Genomic DNA, 22143 nt, shown 5'->3' with positions numbered 1-22143 from the left:
ATTAATAGTAGAAATGGATTGTCACATTTAAATGATCAGTACATTTAAGTGTGTTAACAATACAGAAAGGCTCCTGCCTGATTCACATATATAGCAGCAATTAAAGAGAAGTTATTAAATGCATGTTATGGAATAACTGATATTTGTATAGTGCTTTAACATTTGAAAAGCACCTTTAATACATGGATGACAGAGACTTCATTTAATAAAGAAATAGAAGTATATTGCTCTCCCCATATTCCACAGTTTTCACATAAATAGTGAAAGGTAAGTAAGTTCTAAGTTGGATTTAGGGCATACAATGCAGATACTTGCTTGTTATGGATATAACCTATGGTCCATGGTTCCCCAAGCTCTGAGCTCACACTGACTGGATCTGATCTCAGAAGATAACCCCCAAAAGTCATCATGTCTTTCAGCTCATATGCTGCTGGTTAGAATTTATTCTGGAAAATGTCTAAACTTATGTTTCCATTGTGATAACAGGGATCTACTCCACCCCAATTAATGAAAGAAGGCCCAGATATATTGATTGAATCAATCAATCAAAAGGAAAGCTGTGGTGCTCGCTTCGGCAGCACATATACTAAAATTGGAACAATACAGAGAAGATTAGCATGGCAAGGATGACACGCAAATTTGTGAAGCGTTCCATATTTAAAAAAAAAAAAAAGGAAAGCTGTGAATGAAATCTTACTCTATTTCAAAGGATCATAGGAGCTTTGGGTCATCAGATGAAAGCAAATAATACCACACAAAAAATTATCTTGTGATTAGTTAAATGGCATCAGTCATAACCCTGGGGCTTATATATATATACACACACACATATATATATATATATATACATATATATAATAGCAAGGTAGCACAAAGACAGTCAGTTAAGTGGGAGAGAACTATAAATTTGGGAGCTGTGTATTTTAAGGCTCCTGGAATAGAGAAGAGAGAGTGCCTTATCTCTCCTCCCTTATCCCATTTGACCATGTTATAGGAGAGACTGGACCAGAAGGAGATCCAGCTGGCAGTAGAGAGAGATAGGCTGAGGGCAAACCAAAGGTTTGCCAAGAAAAGGCAAGACCTTTCTGGAGATAGAACAAATCATGATTTTGTGAACTATGAAAGTCAGAAGACCTGGAGGTCCCACTGACATTGGTAGCAGTATCCGCCAGAGCTGAGAGTGGTGTCCTCTGAGCATCAGTGGCTGACGGCAGCAATCTGCATTGAAAGCTGAGAGACACACTGAGAACCAACTAAACATATGAAGGAATGGTCTTTCAGTAGGCTTTATAGCCCTACACACTCTTGGAACCTCGCAAAAAGATTCACTTGTAACACTGTCATGTTAACATTTTGCCACTTAATTTGTAGTAGACTGAGCAGCCCTGCAAAACAATAAGAGCACCACATAAGGCCTCTGTAGCAGCTACTGAGCTTTGTAGTTGGTACAAAACCAGCTATTAACAATACTTAAACAAATGACTGTGGGTATATTCAATAAATTTTATTTAAAAGTGTAAAAACCATTCTTAGCTTGTGGGCCCCAAACAAAAACAAAACAGCTATTAGGCCATAATTGTCTCATGAGCCATAATTTCCTGAACTCTCCTCTAGAAGACTCTGTTCCTACAATCTTAAATAATCTATTAGCAACCTTCAAATCTCCCTTCTTTGGCTAGAAGACTAGATTCTGGCCTTACACTGCCTAGCAAATCAAATTTTCTTTCCTATATGTAGGAGTTGCAGTTCATTGTCCAAGAATTCCCCTCTAGGATCTTACAGGCAAACACATGTCTTTACCATATGCTTTTATAAGAATTGTTAAAAGAAAAGATTGTTTTATTAATATATTTTGTTTTTATATCACCAAAATTTCTCTATCTCCCTCTCTATCCCTTCTCCCAGAGAGCAATAACCTATAACAAAGAATTTTTTAACTGAAGAGAAAAAAATCAGTAAAACCATTCATTGAAAAAATCTGCAGTGTTCCAAATATATACAAAGCATTGCAAAAATATATTCAATGTTCCATGCCCTTGGACCCCTCCCTTATTTCCACTGAACACTTCCATCTCTGTAAAGGAATAGCGGGAATATCTTGTTTTGCATTTTGGTTGTTTTCTCCATTTACATTGTTATAGTCATTGGGTGTATTGTTTTCTTGGTTTTGCTTACTTCACTTTGCATCAATTCATGTAAGTCTTTCCATGATTCTCTGTATTTGTTGCTGCTTACAACACAATAATATTGTATTATAATTGTGTATCACAACATGTTTAGTCATTCCCTGATTGATAGTCATCTACTTTGTTTGCATTTCTTTGCTATCACAAAAAGTGTCTATGGAGTAATTTATGTTTGGTTGGAGTTTTTTTGTTTTGTTTTGTTTTGTTTTGAATGAATGTCCTCCTTGGGGCATGTGCCTAACAGAAGAATCTCTGAGGCAAGCCACTTTATTTGCATAATTACAAATTGCTTTCTGGAATGATTGCACTAATTCACAGCTTCCTGTGTGTAATTTTTATGCTTCCTCACTTCCCCTATAGTTGTCATCTCTTGACCTAAGAAAGTTCACACCAACCTCTGAGCTGTGTTCATAAAGGGAAACAGACAGAAGACAGTCAAGAATTCTGCATCTAGGAGCTCTGTTCAAGCCACATGTACAAGCTGGACAACCACAAGCAGTTCTTTGCTTCTGTCCCAAGGCAACATTAGCTGTGCCTTGGGCTGCGTTCTGTGATAAAGAACTCTGTCCCTTCCCTGCCCTTTCTAGTCTAAAGTTGAGGAGGGGAATGGCAAAAAAGCTTTGAGATCAGTTTATATGTTGTCATGTGTAGACTGGCACAAATGGGTAACTCTTCTGGCCACAGTTTATCCTAAGAGTTCTAGCCATCTAAAATGGGGGAGGCAGCCTCAATCAGTGGAAGCCATTCAGGATTGAGCTTTGTCCTTTTAACAAGGTGGCAATGGGCACATGCATACTTTAAAGGGGAAAAGAAGGGCAGCTAGGTGGCACAGTAGATAGAGCACCAGCCCTGGATTCAGGAGTATCTGAGTTCAAATCCAGCCTCAGACACTTAACACTTATTAGCTATGTGACCCTGGGCAAGTCACTTAACCCCAATTGCCTCACTAAAAAACAAGGGGGGGGGGAGAAATGCTCATAGAATTGAATTGGGAACTCTTTGATCAACTCTTCCCCACCTTACATCCTTACAACATTCAATTAATTCAATGAAGTATTCTAGTTGGCACTATTTGAAGTTATAATTATATAAAATATGACAATAATTCTAGTCCATTGGAAATATGTAGTATTTCCAAATTTAAATAAATATGACCACTTCATGGGGCCTAGCTGTCATGGGAATGGAATAAATTTGGAAATTACTCCTTATTAAGAAAATAAGAACAGTAATCAGCTCTCTAATCATTAGCTTCTGGACTATTTAATTAAATCTTTAATATTCTAAATACATATCCTGAAGATTTAAAGTAATTTCTTCTTTAATTTTGTTACTAGTCAATAACTACTAGGAAGTCAATTCCTCTATACAATATTTTTTCTTCTATAACTCTCACTCTAGGCTACCTCCCCAAACCAGCACCCAAAGGTTTACTGGTTGAATCCCCAGGGAGCAACTACTACTTTGGGGTTCAAGGGTATTCTGTGGGACCATACTCCTAAAACTACAATTGACAAGTCCCCATCAGTGGGTTTACATTTAATTGTCAGTATGCTCAGTTTTCTCAAAACAAAGGCATTAAAGTAGAGCAACAGTGAAACACATATAGGGAAGACATGTGGTCAAGGCAACCCATGTCTCCAGTACTGAAGAAGCTTCATGTCCTTTTTATTCTTTTGGAACTCTTATGCTTTGCTTCACCCCCTCCACCCCTGCTATATGTAACATTTCTTAAGAGAAGGTTATTCAGATGGGCTCCATAGATCTGCTCCTCTTTCCATCTTGACTCTCAGCTACCATGACTGTTCCTTTCTTGAATCCATCATCAAGTCTCTGCTATCTTGAATGCTGCTTCTCTAGTTGTGTGTTTGTCTGGAGAGTGCCTCTGCTTCCTACCTCTAACTATTGACTCCCTGAACTGGGCTGATAGTTCTGCCACCATGTCTGTTTGGGGAAGGGTAATGATAGGCCAGCGTTTCCTCTCTACTCTCCTATTCACCTGAGGGCATAAAAGGCCTACCAATGTGGAGTTGAGACTCCTCAGATTTCACAGCTATCCCAAGGTAATGTGAGTCATTCCACTCTGCCCTGCTGACCAGATGTGTTTCCATATGTAATGAGGAGTGGAAGAGAGAGGCTACATCTATCTACCTAAGCTCAATGCTGTATCCTTGTTGAGTAACCATTCTATGCTAAATAAACTTTGATTATCTCTTTCTTTCTAACATCAGACCTAAACTACCAGGAACCATAGTCTCAATCAAGTCAATTTGAATCCAGTAGTTAGAATAAGATAGCATAGTAGCTCACAAGTTTGAACTAGGAAAAGGGAAATGCAAATTTGGAGGATGGTGTGATCAAATGGCAATATGCTCCCTTGTGGCACCCCCGGCAAAGAGCTATTCTAGGGTATATAGTGAACCGGGCACCACTAACCCTCAGAGATGAGTTCAGTGGGTGCTGGACCAGGTCCAGCATTCCCTAGTTGTTGACTGAAGTGATCGAATTGCCAGCATAAGAAAGCTGCAGTGACATCTGATAGGCCTGATAACAGGATAAGTCAAAGAAGTCATACTAAATGGGGACAGGAACTGACAGGCAGCAGGCAGGAACTGATAAGCCACAGGTTGAAAAAAGGCCTCTGACCTAAAAGTTTTGCTACATCCCACTGAGATAAGAGTTGTGAGATTGAGAATGAAATTTGGTAACTCTCATGGGAAGTAAGAAAGCAAATAGACTTAATCTGTTACTGGTCCATAGAACCTGATTCCCTCCACTGAAAGAGGAGAGGGTGGGCAGCCTTTCACCAAGAAAGTGGAGAGGTTGCAAGAGAAGTTTAAATATAATAGTGACCTGATGAATCATTTGAACAATGATTGCTGAGGGCACAGTTAAGCCCATGCAAAGGCATTCTCTGTGGCACAGTTTCATCAGTGTGAGATTTTCCAGGGACTTAATCAGTTAGAAATGCCCCTTAGAGACTGCATTTTGTCTCTTTTTAAGTAGCCAATATGGAGAGGTATGTCTACTTCACCCCCTTCCGGTTGTGGCATATTCTTTACCCAGTGAAGATTTGCTAAAAATGGAGTGAAGTTCCTTGAATAATTTGTTTATTAGATTGGATTTAGGTCCCAGCCCTACATTCTGCCACATCATATGCCACACTTAGAATAAGAGGTAATTAAATCCCAATCTGACCCAGGTTAAGCATCCCCTAAAGCCTATGTTCTATTTGGATATAATGGGCTTCTAGATACTGGCAGGTGAGCTACTATTATACCAAAAGACCCCAGTAGGTATACTGGGGCACTTCAGTTTCCGCAGAGGGATTATAGACCATGGAGGGAAAAGGGGTATCATGAACTAGCTGTGCCTGGTCTTCTGGCAACCTCTATGCAAATTATTGTAGTAGGATTAAATGGAAATCCTTATAGTAAACACTCTATGTAGTTCACACCAAATACCATAGGGTTCCCAGGGAGTGAAAGACATTTCTTCTCTAATGACATGGATTAAGGAAGCAGGTTACTTTGCTACATGAACTTCCTTTAACAATACTGTGTGGCCCATGAAGGATGGGTGACACCTGGTGGTTTACACCGAACTGCAGGAAATTTAATAAAGTTTATAGCCATTGTTATAACCATTATAACCACTGTTCTTGACATCATCAATATGATAGACAGGGTAGCCCAGACTCAGAGTGAGTGGGGTAGAGTTAACTACTTTACCATCATTATTTTTCCTCTGTTCCTGTAACACAGACTAGTTAGTAACAGTTCTCTCTTTCTAGCAAAGAAGAAATCTGATATACTTTCACTATCCTTCCCCAGAACTACCTGAACTCTCCCTCATATTGACACATTTTGATGTATGGAGACTTGAAAGAGTACCCTTCCTGAGGGCACTTAACTGATGACATGTTGATTGGGTTGGGTGAGGTCATAGTGACTGAGCACAAGATAGGATGGTAGCCCAATTGAGGGACATAGGATGGGAAATTAACCCTAAGAAAATCCAGAGTCCAGCCTACACAGTCAACTTTTTTATAATACAATTGATGGAAAAAACCCCAAATAACCCTAGTTGTTACTGAACAGATGACACAGGGTCCTACAACTATCATTCATCCAGAAATGCTTATTATGAGAGGGGGATGAAAAATGGCCTAACAAGATGGGTGGCCTCTATTGTCAAATAGAAATGGTATGTAGCAATTGCTCTCTCCTTCTAAAGTAATGGCAGCTATATCTCCCCCTTGGGGTTCTAGAGGTACCTCTTAAAATGTTGGGGTATTTCTTTTCTAATGTTATTGGCTTGAGCTCCTATTCCAGTATTATTCTCCCACTATTAGGTGCCAATGATTAGAACTCCAATTACATTTAACCAGTTAACATCAGTGGGCTTTTAAAAAAGGATATTTATTTCAGATATATAGCAAAAACAACAATACAAAAGAATTTACCCCAACACCTGGAGAATATACACTCTCTATATCCCTTTAGTCCTTGGGCAGAATAGACTCAGTATTAATTCAGTTTCCATATCACATTGGTCCCACCAAGTTCACATCTAAATGTAGCATTGCTACCTAAATTGTGGTCTCAGTCACTGCTGGGCTGGATCCTAAATGTTTCTTCTTAATGCTCAGGGCCTTAGTGGTAGACACTGGTATAGAGTCCATTCCCAGACATTAGATGGCTTCTCTCTTGACTGTTACAGGCTCACAAAGCCATTGCTATCTCCTTTACCTAGGAAAAAAGAATAAGTGCCCAGGCAAAGTACTGAAATCCATATTCACAGGGCATAGGGCCCAATGATTTTTCCCTTATGGCATTGTCTCTCTTCTTGTTGGAATATATATTATAATATATTAATAAATTTAATATATTTACATATATAATTATACATAATATAACCATATATCATAAAGTATTAAATTATACAAAATGCAAATATATAAATAATATAGTTGAATATAACTATATCATATAAATTATAATATGCAATATGTTATAATTATATAGAATAATAGAATATATAAATATATAAATTCATGTAAGAGTTCAAAAAGTATTTTAAAAGTAGGATAGGTAAAAGAAAAACTAAGAAGAGAAATGAGAATGATGCAAGAAAATCATGAAAAAAAGAGTCAATTGCTTGGTAAAGGGAGCACAAAAAACTACTGAAGAAAATACCTTTAAGAACAGAATAATCCAAATAGTAAACGAGGCAGAAAAATCCAATGAAGAGAAGAATGCCTTGAAAAGCAAAATTGGCCAAATAGAAAAAAGATATACAAAAATTCACTGAAGAGAACTTAAAAAGTAGAATTGGCCAAATGGAAAAGGAGGGACAAAAGCTCAGTGAAGAAAATAATTACTTAAAAATTAGAATTGGGCAAGTGGAAGCTAATGACTTTATGAGACATCAAGAAACAATTAAAAGGGGGCAGCTAGATGGCACAGTGGATAGAGCACTGGCCCTGGAGTCAGGAGTACCTGAGTTCAAATCTGGCCTCAGACACTTAACACTTACTAGCTGTGTGACCCTGGGCAAGTCACTTAACCTCTATTGCCTCACTAAAAAAAAAAAAGAAACAATTAAAAATTAAAAAAATGAAATATAGCAGAAAATATGAAAATCTCATTAGAAAAACAACTGATCTGGAAAATAGATCCAGGAGAGATAATTTAAGAATTCTATCTGAAAGCCATGATCAAAAAAGGATCTTAGACATTATTTCAGGAAATCATCAAGGAAAACTGCCCCAATTTTCTAGAACTGGAGGGTAAAAGAATCCACTGATCACATCTTGAAAGAGATCCCAAAATAAAAACTCCCAGGAATATTCTAGCCAAATTCTAGAGCTCTCAGGTCAAGGAGAATATATTCCAAGCAAACAAAAAAGAAACAATTTGAATATTGTGGAGCCATAGTCAGGATAATATAAGATTAAGCAGTTTCTACAGGGTGGGCCAAAAGACACAAAGGGGTTTCAATATTTAATAACCCCTTTATTTTTTGCTTTTAATTTATAATACCACAATATCATATACAGCATATATAATAAATGAATTTTCATTATGTATGAAAAATCAAATCTTGTAAATGGCAAAAATAAAGAAAAAAATATTCAAAAAGTTATTAAAGTATCATGACTTTTGGCCTACCCTGTATATTAAAGGATCAGAGGGCTTGGAATATGATATTCTGGGGGGCAAAAGGGCTAGCATTACAACCAAGAATCACCTACCCACCAAAACTATTATCCTTTGTTGGGGGTGGGGCTAGACACTCAATGAAGTAGTGGACTTTTTTGCATTCCTGATGAAAAGACCACAGCTGAATAGAAATGCTGACTTTCAAATACAAGATTCAAGAGAAGCATAAAAAGGTAAATAGGGAAGAGAAATCATAATGGATTTAATAAGGTCAAACTATTTACATTCCTACATAGGAAAATGATACTTGTGACTCCTAAAATCTTTCTCATTATTAGGGCAGTTAGAAGGAGTATTCAGACAGAGGTCAGGTGTCAGTTGAATTTAATGGGATCATTATCTAAAAAAAAATTAAGGGCTGAGAAAGAGGAATGCACTGGGAGAAGAGGAAAAGAAGTAGAATGGGGTAAATTATCTGACATAAAAGAGGTGCAAAAGAGTTTTTATAGTGGAGGGAAAGATGGGGCAGGTAGGGGAGAGCAAATGAACCTTACTTTTACCAGAATTGGCTCAAGAAGGGAATAGCATCCATACTCAGTTGGGTATAAAAATCTATCTTACCCTATAGGAAGGTAGGAGATGAAAGGGATAAGAAAAGGGGGAAAGAGCTGATAGAAGAGAGAGTAGATTGGGAGAGGAAAAAGTCAGAAGTAAAACACTTTTGAGAATGGACAGGGTAAAAGGAGAGAAACAGTAGGATAAAGGGGGGGGGAATAGGATGGAAGGAAATACATAGTAATCATAATTGTGGAAAAAATTTTACAGGAAATTTCTCTGATAAAGACCTCATTTCTCAAATATATAGAGAACTGAGTCAAATTTATAGAAATAAGAGCCATTCTTCAATTGATAAATGGTCAAAAAATATGAATAGGCAGTTTTCAGATGAAGTAATCAAAACTATATATTGTCATATGAAGAATGCGGTAAATCACTATTGATTAAAAATGCAGATTAAAACAACTTTGAGTTACCACCTCACAGCTATCAGATTGACTAATATGACAGAAAAGGAAAATGACAAATATTGGAGGGGATGTGGGAAAATTGAGACATTAATGCACTGTTGGTGAAGTTGTATACTGATGCAACCATTCTGTAAAGGAATTAGGAACTATTCCCAAAGGGCTATAAAACCATGCATACCCTTTGAGTAAAAAATACCACTTTTAGGTTTATATGCCAAAGAGATTTTTAAAAAGGAAAAGAAGAGGACCTATATGTACAAATATATTTATAGCAGCTCTTTTAGTGGTGGCAAAGAATTGGAAATTGAAGGGACATCTATCAATGGGGAAAGGGCGAACAAGTTGTATATTATTGTGATGGAATACTATTGTGCTATAAGAAATGATGGGCAGGATGCTCTCAGAAAAACCTGGAAAGACTTACATAAGCAAAATGAAATTAGCAGAACCAGGAGAACATTATATACAGTAACAGTAATATTGTAAGATGATCAACTGTGAATGATTTAGTTATTTTCAGCACTATAGTGATCCAAGACAACTGAAGAACTTAATGATGAAAAATGCTTTCCATCCCCAGAGAAAAAACTAATAGAGTATGGATGCAGATTGAAGCACACTTTTTCTTTACTTTCTTTATTTTTCTTGGGTTTTTTTTTTTGGTCTGTGTTTTCTTTCCCAAAATGACTAACATGGAAGTATGTTTTGCATGATTGCACATATATAATCTCTATCAAATTGCTTGCCTTCTCAGTGAAGGGGGAAGAAGAACAGGGAGAGAGAATTTGGAACTCAAAATTAAAAAAAAAAACCCAAATGTTAAAATTGGTTTTACATGTATTTGGGGGAAAATAAAATAATTTTTTGAAAAAGAACATGTTGGGGCAGCTAGGTGGTACAGTGGATAAAGCACTGGCCCTGGATTCAGGAAGACCTGAGTTCAAATCCAGCCTCAGACACTTGACACTAGCTGTGTGACCCTGGGCAAGTCACTTAACCCTCATTGCCCCACCAAAAAAAATATTAAAAAAGAACATGTTTATCTCTATAAACAACTAGTAAACATATGGGATGCCTTGATAGGACAAATCACCGATGAGAAATTTTGGTATATAGCCTAGTCATTAGTTTATGTCATCAGGCATAAATCAAATTAACTGGTAAACAAATTAAGTCATTGACCACCCATCAGAATTTAGGTGTTACCAGCCCATACCCATAGTTAAAACTAGCTACATAGCTTTGTAGATACAATTTAACAGAAACTCCCAGCCTTCAGCTTGATCTTGGCTTGTGACTGACACAATTTGTGCATTCCCTGGACTAGATACTCAAGCATTAGTATATTCTCTTGAATGCGGTGCTGGCTGACTGACTGAGATTTGCCAACATACCTCTGAGGAAACACATGGCCTCCTGCTGGGTAGGGAGAGAACCTTTTCATTGAATACCAATATGAGATATAACTACTGGGAAGTCCTAGGAAATTGGGGTTAGGGTTTCTAGTGGGGTCAATATTTGTATTGCTTATTAGAGAATATGAACTGATGATTACCTGCATTTGATTGATAAAGTGTGATTGCTAGCATTAAGAAGTGTAACTCTAATTAGTGATTCCATTGTACTAGTTACCACAAATAATAGTAAATTGGTTTTGTGTGTATTGTATTATACCTTCCTTCAGAAAAGAGACTGATTTTAATTTTATTGTATCTTTCTATATAATCTAATTTACTATCATACATCACATTGTTCTATACTAGTTTCCCAATAATAATCTTCTAATGAAGGAAAAATGAAGCAAAATGAGATTTCTTGACTTTTCTAAAATCCGTCAGGTTGCTGAAGAGCAAAGCAGTAAATTAGATTTCAGATGCCCAGTTTTCAGCTATACCTCTAAAATGCAACATCAGGAAACATTTTTAAAGTATGAATTTTTCTCATTTTATCTCATTTCTGACAAATAGGTGAAATTTCTGAATGAGGTGAAAGCTTTTCAAGTTATAGGCATCACATTTTGCATCTAAAATGGCGGGGAAACTGTCTTACCACTAGGCAACCAACAGTATAATAGAGTAAATGAGAACATTACAGTGAAGAGACCTGTATTTATATCTGTGGACAAGTCATTTCACCTCTCTGGCCCTCAGCCTTCTTGTGCGTATATAGGCCCACTCTGGACTAACCTCCAACTTGCTCAATGGTTGGGTCCCCAGAGAGACTACTATGTTGTTATATTGGATTCTAGGGGTAACTTTGTGAATGGCTACACTATTATTATAGATCACAGGTCCTTACTGGTGTACTTTCCCATTAACAATGTGTCAATAGCTTTGATCAGCTTTTATGAAACATTCCTTCCCAAAGCCTGGGGTACAATCTTGTATAAGTATACACAGGATCCATTGTGGGTTTTTTTGTTTGTTTGTTTGTTTGGTGGGGCAATGAGGGTTAAGTGACTTGCCCAAGGTCACAAAGCTAGTGTCAAGTGTCTGAGGCCAGATTTGAATTCAGGACCTCCTGAATCTAGGGTTGGTACTCTATCCACTGTGCCACCTAGCTTCCCCCTATACACAGGATCCAGAGGAAAAATGGGCCCAAATGAGAACACAATGAGGTATCCATGTAGAATACATGTATAATGTGGAAGTACCCCAGAGATTAATATGTTTGTTTATGCACTGGACACAGAGTAATCCTGTTTGCTGAAAGGAGCCTATCAGGAGCCTGCAGTGTGCCAAAGTCTCGCTCACTCCCAGATGCCTTTGCTGGTGTTTGCTGGTTGACCTTGTTGAGCTGTGCCCCCACCCCAAACTGGCCTAAACCAGATTTGCAGTCAGTTGTTCCTGTAAAACATCCTGCTTCGATGTATCTACCTCTTCCTGGGAAAGACTGTTTTCATTCTTTTCTCCCCTACCCCCATGTCTCCTTTGTGTTTTTCAAGCATAAATCTCTCCTGCTTTTCCTGGGCTGTGGGTTCCTTTGTTCCATGTCCTGGGGGGCCTCTGCACTAGTGTCTGATTTTCCTTCTTTTTTTTTATTTTATTTTTTTTTTGTAGGGCAATGGGGGTCAAGTGACTTGCCCAGGGTCACACAGCTAGTAAGTGTCAAGTGTCTGAGGCTGGATTTGAACTCAGGTACTCCTGAATCCAGGGCCGGTGCTTTATCCACTGTGCCACCTAGCCGCCCCCTGATTTTCCTTCTAATAAAGCTTTTCTGCTTTTAATTTATGTCAACTAATACTTGTACTCCTCTGCATTTTGAGGGGGTGGGCTTTACCTGGTTAACAGTAGCATAAGGGCAACTTACAATTCCTATAGGTGTAAGGCTTAGAAATCCTTGTTCACTTTGTAGTGTTCTCATACAATTGCCTTGGCAGCCAGTGTCTTTGTTGGGCTGCCTGCTCATCTAGGCTCTAAAGGTCAGGCAGTACTCTTCTCCACCACAAGGAGTCAGGCTCTCTCTTCTGTGTCTGTCCTCAAGTGTCTGGCTTCCAGGTGGACATATTTTCTCCTACTGCCTAGAAGCTTTGAAGACATGGCTAATGTTGGGAAAGAGGAGAAAAGTCCTGCTTTGCTGCCCTCTTGTATAAAGAAAGAGTTCTGCCTCCACAAAACACTCCCAAGCCTCAACTCTTCTCTGATGAATGGCTTATTTCTTTTATATACATAGGCCCAAGAGGAGTGTCTGATTTTCACAAGTAATCACAAGACGTTTCCTGTATGTCAGTTGCCTTTATCCTGCGTCCAAGACCCTATAATCCTCTATATTAAGTACTTATTCACACATTGTTGTGGAGTTGTAGGAAAATTCCTTAGCAATTACTTTATAGTTTATTATTACATTCTGGGTATTCTATGACCACATCAATTGAGATTTTGAAGAAAATTCCCTCCTTTACATGTAAGATAAAAGGATCAGATTTGACAACCTCTAGTAGCCCTTCCAACTCTAAATGCATAACCCAATAATTCCCATTTCATACATCTAGCACCAGGGAGGAAGAAGAACCCTCCCACTAGTTAGGCGAGCCCCCCATCACCTATAAGCAAAGCCATTGCCTGAGTTATGGAAGTCCTTTAGCTCTGCTCCTCAGGCTAGGGTATTCTTTCAGACAGCCAGACATAACAAGGTCCTGGAATCAAGAGGACCTGATTTCAAATCTCACTTCAGACACTAGCTGTGTGACCCTAGGTAAATCACTTAACCCCAATTGCCTTAAACATCCAGGGCCATCTCTAGTTATCCTGATGTATATCTTGACACTGGACCAAGATGGCTCTGGAGGAGAGAGTGAGGTTGGTGACTTTGCACAGCCCTCCCACACTTAAATCCAATTTAGTGCAATCAAGTCATGTCATCACCCCAATGTCACGGTTCTCTTCGAGAAGAAAGGACAAACAACAACAACATACCAAGGTTCTAGTTGCCTCAGGCAACAGTAGCAATTGGTTTCCCTACCCAGTGTATGGGGTCTCTCTCATTTTTCTCCCTTTTCCTTTCTTATTAGGTTCAAGTAATAAGTTGTATGCATCAATCCCACTGTTCAACCTATTTTTTAATCAGCAGCAAAATGTTTGGATGGTTACTTCTTTGAGAACAGTTTGGTTGAGTACTTTCTTATAGTTTGAGATCTGGTTCTGCTAGGCCTCCTTATTTCCTACTTTTTTCATTACTTCCCCTGAGATTCTTGACCTTTTATTTCTCCATGTGAATCTTTTTTTAAAAGCTGTATAAAACAATCCTTTGGTGGGGTACCGCACCCAAATAGGTTAATTTAGACAGCACTGTCATTTTTATTTCATTGGCCTAGACTAATAATGAACAATTAATATTTCTCCCATTATGTAGGTCTATCTTCATTTCTGTAAAGTGTTTTATAGTTGGATTTATATAATTCCTAAATGTGACTTATTAGATAGTCACAAATATTTTACATATTCTCTGGTTATTTTGAATGGAATTTTTTTTCCTCTTCCTGTTGGGTTTTATTGGTAATATAATATATAATATTATTATAATTATTATCATGTAACATAATACATAATAATAAAATGATAGAACTGCTAATGATTTATATAGATTTATTTTCTATACTACTCTGCTGAATTTATTAAACAATTCAACTAAAAATTTAGTTGATGACTTAGGGTTTTCTGAGTAAATTATCATATCATCTATTCAAAGTGAACATTTTGTTTTCTCTTTGCCTATACTGAATTCCATATATGTACTCTGCAAGGTTATGAAAAGGACAGATTCTCTTCTTTTTTTGTCTCTATCTTCTCTCTTCTCTTCTCCTTTCTCCCCTGCCCCAGCTTTCACTAAGGGGAAAAGTCACTTATCCCTTCAAAGAATTATATTATTTTCCTCTTCTCCCTCCCCTCTCTCCTCTCTATGCATTTCATAAATGCAGAGCTCAGGATTAAATACCATCAGGTTTTTCTAGTAGTACTTTAAGTAGCTTATACACAAAAGTAAGCAGAGAAACTGAACCTCTAAATGTTTGCAGCTTTGTTTACAGTTGAGGAGGAATAAAACTGAAACTGGAGATTGGCTGGCAAATGGAGGAAAAAATCCCTAATACTCCCTAGATGAATGGGGGGTGGGGAGCTGTAGAGAAAGGTGTTGCTAATGGGACTGATGTCATTGGCCCCACAGTGTGCCAGTTACCAATTTATTCCTCTCAGTTCATGTCTGGACTGCAATTGAATTCCAGGCTTGTTCTTGATTCCTTATCCAATCATCTCCAATGTTCTGATCATCTGTCATTCTATTCCACACTTGCAAGAGCCAGAATGGAATTCCTGGGATATTCTGTCTGCTCCACATAGCATCTCCCATGCCAGGTGGCCCATGGACTTTTCCTTCTCAGAAGTCAAAGGCAATACCACCAGAAACCTCTGGAATTCTGGGTAAACTGCTTGACTCACAGGCAAACACCTGGATCACCACATCTTTTATTAATTTGATAACTCAGTGGGTGAGACAATCTCGGGTTACACATACAAGAAAACTGAGGCTTAGAGAAGTTAAGTCAAGTCAAACAGGAATTTATTGTTTACTATGTCTCATGGCTATGCTTACAATCAATGTTGGAATCAAGTCTTGAACCCAGATTTTCTGATTCCATGACCCCAATTGTAAGAACAATAGTCTTTATACTTCACAGGGTTGCTATGAGGGGGCCAAATGTGAATTATTCTTGTCATCATCACTGTTGTTATTATCATGCTTAGGAGAACCATAGAAAATATGGGTCAGAAAGTAAAAGTTAAGGAAATACATTTAAGAATTAAGCCCATGGCAGGTAGGTGACTCAGTGGATAAAGCACTGGCCCTGCATTCAGGAGGACCTGAGTTCAAATCCGGCCTCAGACACTTGACACTTACTAGCTGTGTGATCCCGGGCAGGTCATTTAACCTTCATTGCCCCACCAAAAAAAAAAAAACAACCCAAAAAACAAAAAACAAGAATTAAGCCCAGAGGTTAATTCTTAAGGAGTGGGAGGAAGTTGAATGGAGAAAGAAAAGGATTGAATTATTTCCATTTCTCTCTCCTACAATCTGTAACTGACAGAAAAATAGAATTCATTTTGCAAAATAAGGGAATAAAAAACAGCAGATAAATGTTAAGGTGACGATGCCCTCTGCTGGATAAATACCAATAATAAAATAATGTACACTATCAATGAAAACACAGGGTGGTGAGGAGGTAGGAATTCATCACCAATATTTCCTTTGTAATTGTTCGAAGTTAGATAATTTTGCTAGTTGTTACTCTAATGTGTCTGTTACATGAAGCCTTAAAGAAACTTTAAGTTGTCTGCTGAGAATTCACGGCAACAAACAAAAATTTAGCATGCCCCAATCTTTGCATACACCCAGGAAATTTGGGAAATGAATGCAATACTGGACTTGCCCCACCCCACCTAGGCATTACCACAAAGACTTTGTGGGATGGACAAGCTTTATCTAGAATTCTTCAAGTTTCTATAGCTTTTGGTGTCCTTGAGTGGACTTCTGAGAAGAAGCAGTAGTGGCCACACTAAAGACAGTCTGTCCATTCTGAACTATCTGGGCAGGGAGCTAAATAATTGCCAAGTTGATGAATATGGGTGGAGAATGTGGAGTCTGAGGTACAGATAACAACAGGACAGAGTAGGGCACAGGTCAGATTTCCTTCAAGTCCCATCTAAAATCCCATCTTCTTTTTTGTTTTTGTTTTTGTGGGGCAATGGGGGTTAAGTGACTTTCCTAGGGTCACACAGCTAGTAAGTGTCAAGTGTCTGATGCCGGATTTGAACTCAGGTACTCCTGAATCCAGGGCGGGTGCCTTATCCACTGCGCCACCTAGATGTCCCAAAATCCCATCTTCTGCAAGAAGTCTTTCCTGATCCCCTGTAATGTTAGTGCCTGTAGTTTGTTTGTATATAGGTGTTTGCATGTCTTCCCTCATTAGACTGTAATTTTGTTGAGATCAGGAACTGGTTTTGCCTTTCTTTGCATTCCTAGGGCTTAACATAGTTCCCAGCATATAATTAGTGCTTAATAAATGCTTAATGATGACTTATTATTACCAGAATACTGTTAATCTCTGAAGTTGCTAAGTGAAAGCCAGGATCTACCATGGGAAGTGAACTTTTGTTCCTACAGAATTTGTGGCAAGACTTGGTGACTGTGCTAGTAATGTCTTCCCTCTCTGAAAGAAGAGTATATAACATTCCAGAGAAAATAAGACTATACATGTAGTAATGTCTACCTACCATCTCCAGGACAGAAGTTTATATATTAAATCCTGATGAGTTTCTTTCTATAATAACTGTATAAAAATTTAGCTGGGGAACATGACTAATGCAGAAATATGTTTAATGTACCTATATAACATATCAGATTGCATGCTGTCTTGGGGAAGGGGGAGGGAAGGGAGGGAGGAAGAAAAATTTGGAACTAGAAATATTATAAAACCAGATGTTGAAAACAAAAACAATAACAACAACAAAAAAAGAAGAAATGAGGTCAGACTTCCAACCTCATCATTCAACTGAAACTGCTCTCTTCAAAGTTACTAATGATCACTTAATTGCCAAACGTATTGATTTTTCTTAATTCTCCTGCTTTTTGACCTCTCTGCATCCTTTGACATTATCAGTCATCCACATCTTGTTGGTACTCTTTTTCTCTAGGTTTTCATGACCCTACTCTCTCTTGGTTCTCCTACCTATCTGACCCCACCTTCTAAGGTCTCCTTTGCTGAATCTTCAACCAAGTTATGCTTACTATGCATGTATTTCCCACAGGACTCTGGCTTAGGCCCTTTTCTTTTCTATCTCTATAATATTTTACTTGGTGGAGTGTATGGGGTGTTCAGGGAGAATTAGCATCTCTGGTGTCAGGGCTTGCTGAGTCCCTTTCAGGGCTATTCATCCACCTTTGGTGTCCACCTTCACCTTACTCTTACCTGTGGCTCCAAGAAGTTGTAACACGTGCAGTGGCTACACTCAAGTAAAATCATTTTGGCAAACAGGATACACCAGGTTGAGCGTAACTGAGAGGCTTCAAACCTGTTGGTGAGTTAGGGGGACATCGACACCAAGCAAGTGAAGATTTCCCCTGGAAGAATTGGGGGGATGAGAACCATTTGTTCCAATGGCCATGAAGGCAGCTGAAGCAGGTGCTGTGGAACACTTAGAGCTTAGTCAAACATCAAAGATGTCAAGGTCATCCACTGCATCTTGGGCCATCACCAGTTGTCCTGACTTTTGTATTGACACTGGACTTTGATAACTCTGGAAGAGAAAGTGAAGCTGATGACTTTATCCAACTCTGTCTCACCTAAATGAAAGTCAAGACATTACTGCATGCTGAAATTGGTCCTCTTCAAAAACAAAGGACAAACAAAAAACTTCATCTGGTGACCTCATCAGCTCCCTTGTATTCAATCAGCATCTCTATGCTGAGTATTCTCCAATCTACTTATCCAGTGCAAACCTTTCTGCTTATCTCTAGTCTTACATCTCCAAATGTTATCAGACAATTCCAATATCCAATCTATTGCTAAGGTCTGCCAATTCTACCTTTGTACCATTTCCCATATATCTATATATCTATATTCAATTCTACCTTTGTACCATTTCCCATATATATATGTATGTATGTATGTATGTATGTGTGTATGTATGTATATGTATATATATATATATATATCCAACTCTACCTTTGTACCATTTCCCATATATATATCCAATTCTACCTTTGTACCATTTCATATATATATATATATATACCTTTTCCTCCTCTGACACTGCCATCACCTTCTACTTTCCTTATCACCTCACACCTTTGGCTCTTTCAATAGCTTTCCAGTTGTTCTGCTTGCCATAAGTCTCTCCCCACTCCAGTCTATTGACTATTAACAAATTATCTAGTAGATTGTTTGTACATGGTGGCTTGAATGCTGCCTTCTCCATTAGACTGTGAGCTCCTTGAGAGAGGGACTATATTCTACCTTTTGTTTTACCACCAGCATTCAGCACAGTGCCTGACACATAGTAGGTATTTAATAAATGTTTATTGACTGACAAAAAAAAAAAAGAATTTAGCTGGAAATGTGAGATATCTTCTTACCCAAACTTGGTTAGAGATAGCTGTACTTAGCTGTTATAATCTTTACCCGTCCCCTCAGTGGCAATAAATATTTAAGAAAGTATTTGCTTAAGTTTAAATACTGATACACAAAATCTCCATGATTGACGTACAAATTGTATAGCATGGAAGGAAGGGCAAAGGAGTTCAAGATGCAACCCAAGACCTGAAAAAATTGTTTGCTTTGCAAACATGCCAGACAACAGAAATATAAGAAAGGTTAAAAAATGGCAACCAAGGAAGGCACAGATAAATATTACATTAAATAAAAGGAAAAAAACTAAAAAGAAAAAAGACACCTATGCGTTAACAACAACAATAACAAAATAACTATTGGAATATTTCTTTCTAAAAAGAATATAAGGATGGGGCGGATAGGTGGCACAGTGGATAAAGCACCGGCCCTGGATTCAGGAGTACCTGAGTTCAAATCCGGCCTCAGACACTTGACACTTACTAGCTGTGTGACCCTGGGCAAGTCACTTAACCCCCATTGCCCCGCAAAAAAAAAAATATAGAATATAAGGAGAGAAGGATGAAAACAGAAATCATATAGAAGAAATGATAGTGGAGAACCAGACTTGAAATATCATAATACCCTGCCTAAAGGCGAATGCATTTCTTGTTATTTATCTTGTTTTATGGGACTGTATTGTAGAATGGGTGGCACATGAAATAGAAGAGGAAGAAAACAGGGGGATATGTAAATATCCAAATCAAAGCAAAGGCTAACTATGGAAGGGAAACTAACTTCTGTAGTCTGTAGGCTTCTCCCAACAAAGAAGGACTGTGGAGTCAAAGGGAAGGATTGAAATGGGGAAAGAAAAGGGTAAACATAGTTTCAGTGATGGGAGGGGGTCCCACTGAAGAATGCTTTAACAGGGGAAGAGATATTTTGTAACTGGAGATTGGAACCTTACAACAGGTATAATATTCAAGTTCTCAATGTTTAGAGAGACTTCTCATCATTACTTAAGAGAAAAAGAAATTGGAGCTCCTAGAGATGACTGACACCCAGGAAGTAGATGGGCAAGGACCCAGGAAGGAGATGTTATGGCAAACAGGCAAAAAAGAGTCCTGGGAGAGGAGAAGGGATAGTTGTTGTTTAGTTGTTTCAGTCATGACTCTGTGATCCCATTTAAGTTTTCTTGGCAGATAACTGGAGGGGTTTGCCATTTCCTTCTCCAGCTCATTTTACAGATGAGGAGACTGAGGCAAACAAGGTTTAGTTACTTGCCCAGGATAATACAGCTAGAAAATGCCTTTTTAAGTTCAATGTTTTACCATCAGTGCTGTAGCTGACCTTGATGCCAAAACTCGGGTTTTCCAGACTTCAGACCCAGCCTTCTATCCACTCTGCCACCTAGCTGCCCCAGCTGATGACATATAATGGAGGGAAATTATTATAGCAATTAAAATTTTATTGACCATGACACTTTATAAATTATGTTTATGAGAATGTGTAGAGGCAGAAGATGGAATGTCAAATACCTGGAACAAGTACTGGAACAACTAGTACTTGAGTTTGGCTGGAATGTAGAGTGTGAGAAAAGGAAGAACATGAAATGAGGATAGATATTCATCAAAATTCAACTGAATCACTAAATAAATTATGAATGAGGTAAAAACATTTATTATTTATCTTGAAAATTAGATTATTTTTATCCTAAACTTTAAGTTATATTTATATGTGTGCATATATAAATATATATATATATACATATATGTGTGTATGTATATTGAGACTCTAGACTCACTCTTTCAGCTACAGCTCAGTCCTAAATGGGTAGCTTGGCCCAACTTGGCTTCTAACAAATCCTAGCATGGACTCTAACTCCCCTACTTCTGGTGGCTTGGAGGGAGTGTGCCTCACACTTTGGAGGAGACATTTTTCTATCAATTGTTCTTAGTCTGCCATCTCAGGAAAGGCCCATCTCTAAAATCAAATTAACTCTAGTTGGCTGATTGATGGCCAACAGAGAGCACACTGGTGAGGACTTATGAGACAGTATTAGAAAACCTGGAGCCCCTATCCGTGTGTGCTTCCCACTGTTTTGTTTGTTTCCTTATCATCTTTTGTTCTTGTTTATTTATCTGAATGTTTACTTGGGCAGTGGAAGTTTTTTTTTAAAGGTAGTGATAAGACAGGCAAATATTCATTGCCTATGGATTTATTGAACTGTCTTGGAAAACAATGTCAAATTATTCAAGAAATTTACCAAATTCAGCATATAAAGAAGCTGCTAGGCAGTGTAGTGGATAGAGGGCCTAGAGTCAGGAAGACTTGAGTTCAAATGTGGCCTCAGATAATTACAAGCTATGTGCCCCAGGCAAATCATTTAACCTGTTTGCCTCCATTTCTTTATTTGTAAAATGGGGAGAATAAAGGCACCTACATCCCAGGGTTAACCACTGGGGAATGGTAACTCCAGGAAGAACACCAGTGATTGGTGAAAGGTCAGTTGAGAGAGGCAGATGATTCAATTGTTCAAGTGGATCCATCCATGTCTAACCTCAACTAATCCCATTGGTGACTTATGAGGAATAGGTCTTGTGCAAGGAGTCTGGAAGGCCAGTCAGGAAGTACAAGATGGTTTGAATGAGGTGAGTCCTTCACTGGAGATGGAGTTGATTGGTTAGGAGTCCCAGTTGAAGTCAGCAAGCCGGTGGGGGTGGGGGGCGGGGAAGAGATGGTTTATGCTATAGGAAGTCTCACAGTAGTAAACCAGATGATGGAACCAAAATAGTACTTGCCTTCAAGGAACATACATCCACTGGATGATTCCTTCCCCCTATCAGTTTCTATCTTTTGAGGGAACCCCTATCCCTCTTTCACCTCCAGTGTCAGAGCTGCCCTTGTGGCCCAGCACAATTTACTAATCTGGACCAATTCATAGCTCTACCATCAATTAAAACTATCACTAACTAAAATATCATTAAATTTTATAAACTGAGCTCTAGAAGCACAAGCCCAAGAACATGGGAGATAATCAGAAATAGCAATATGAAAGTCTAATCCCACTACCAATATTTTGTCTGCAGAATTTTTCTGGGTCTTCATAAATCTAAGCCAACCAACTTCACATGACAATTATATGTTTATAAATGTTTATATCTGTA

General features: G+C 38.3%; 1 pseudogene; it reads left to right on the top strand.

Annotated features, from left to right (window-relative positions):
* The first annotated feature begins 562 nt into the window (after positions 1 to 562).
* LOC122752203 lies at positions 563 to 661 on the top strand (annotated as a pseudogene).
* Positions 662 to 22143: the final 21482 nt, after the last annotated feature.

Source organism: Dromiciops gliroides, chromosome 3, assembly GCF_019393635.1.
Source record: "Dromiciops gliroides isolate mDroGli1 chromosome 3, mDroGli1.pri, whole genome shotgun sequence".
In the NCBI taxonomy this organism is placed as follows: Eukaryota; Metazoa; Chordata; class Mammalia; order Microbiotheria; family Microbiotheriidae; genus Dromiciops; species Dromiciops gliroides.
Note: the sequence above shows the minus strand (reverse complement) of the source record. Positions and strands in the feature narration are given on the sequence as shown.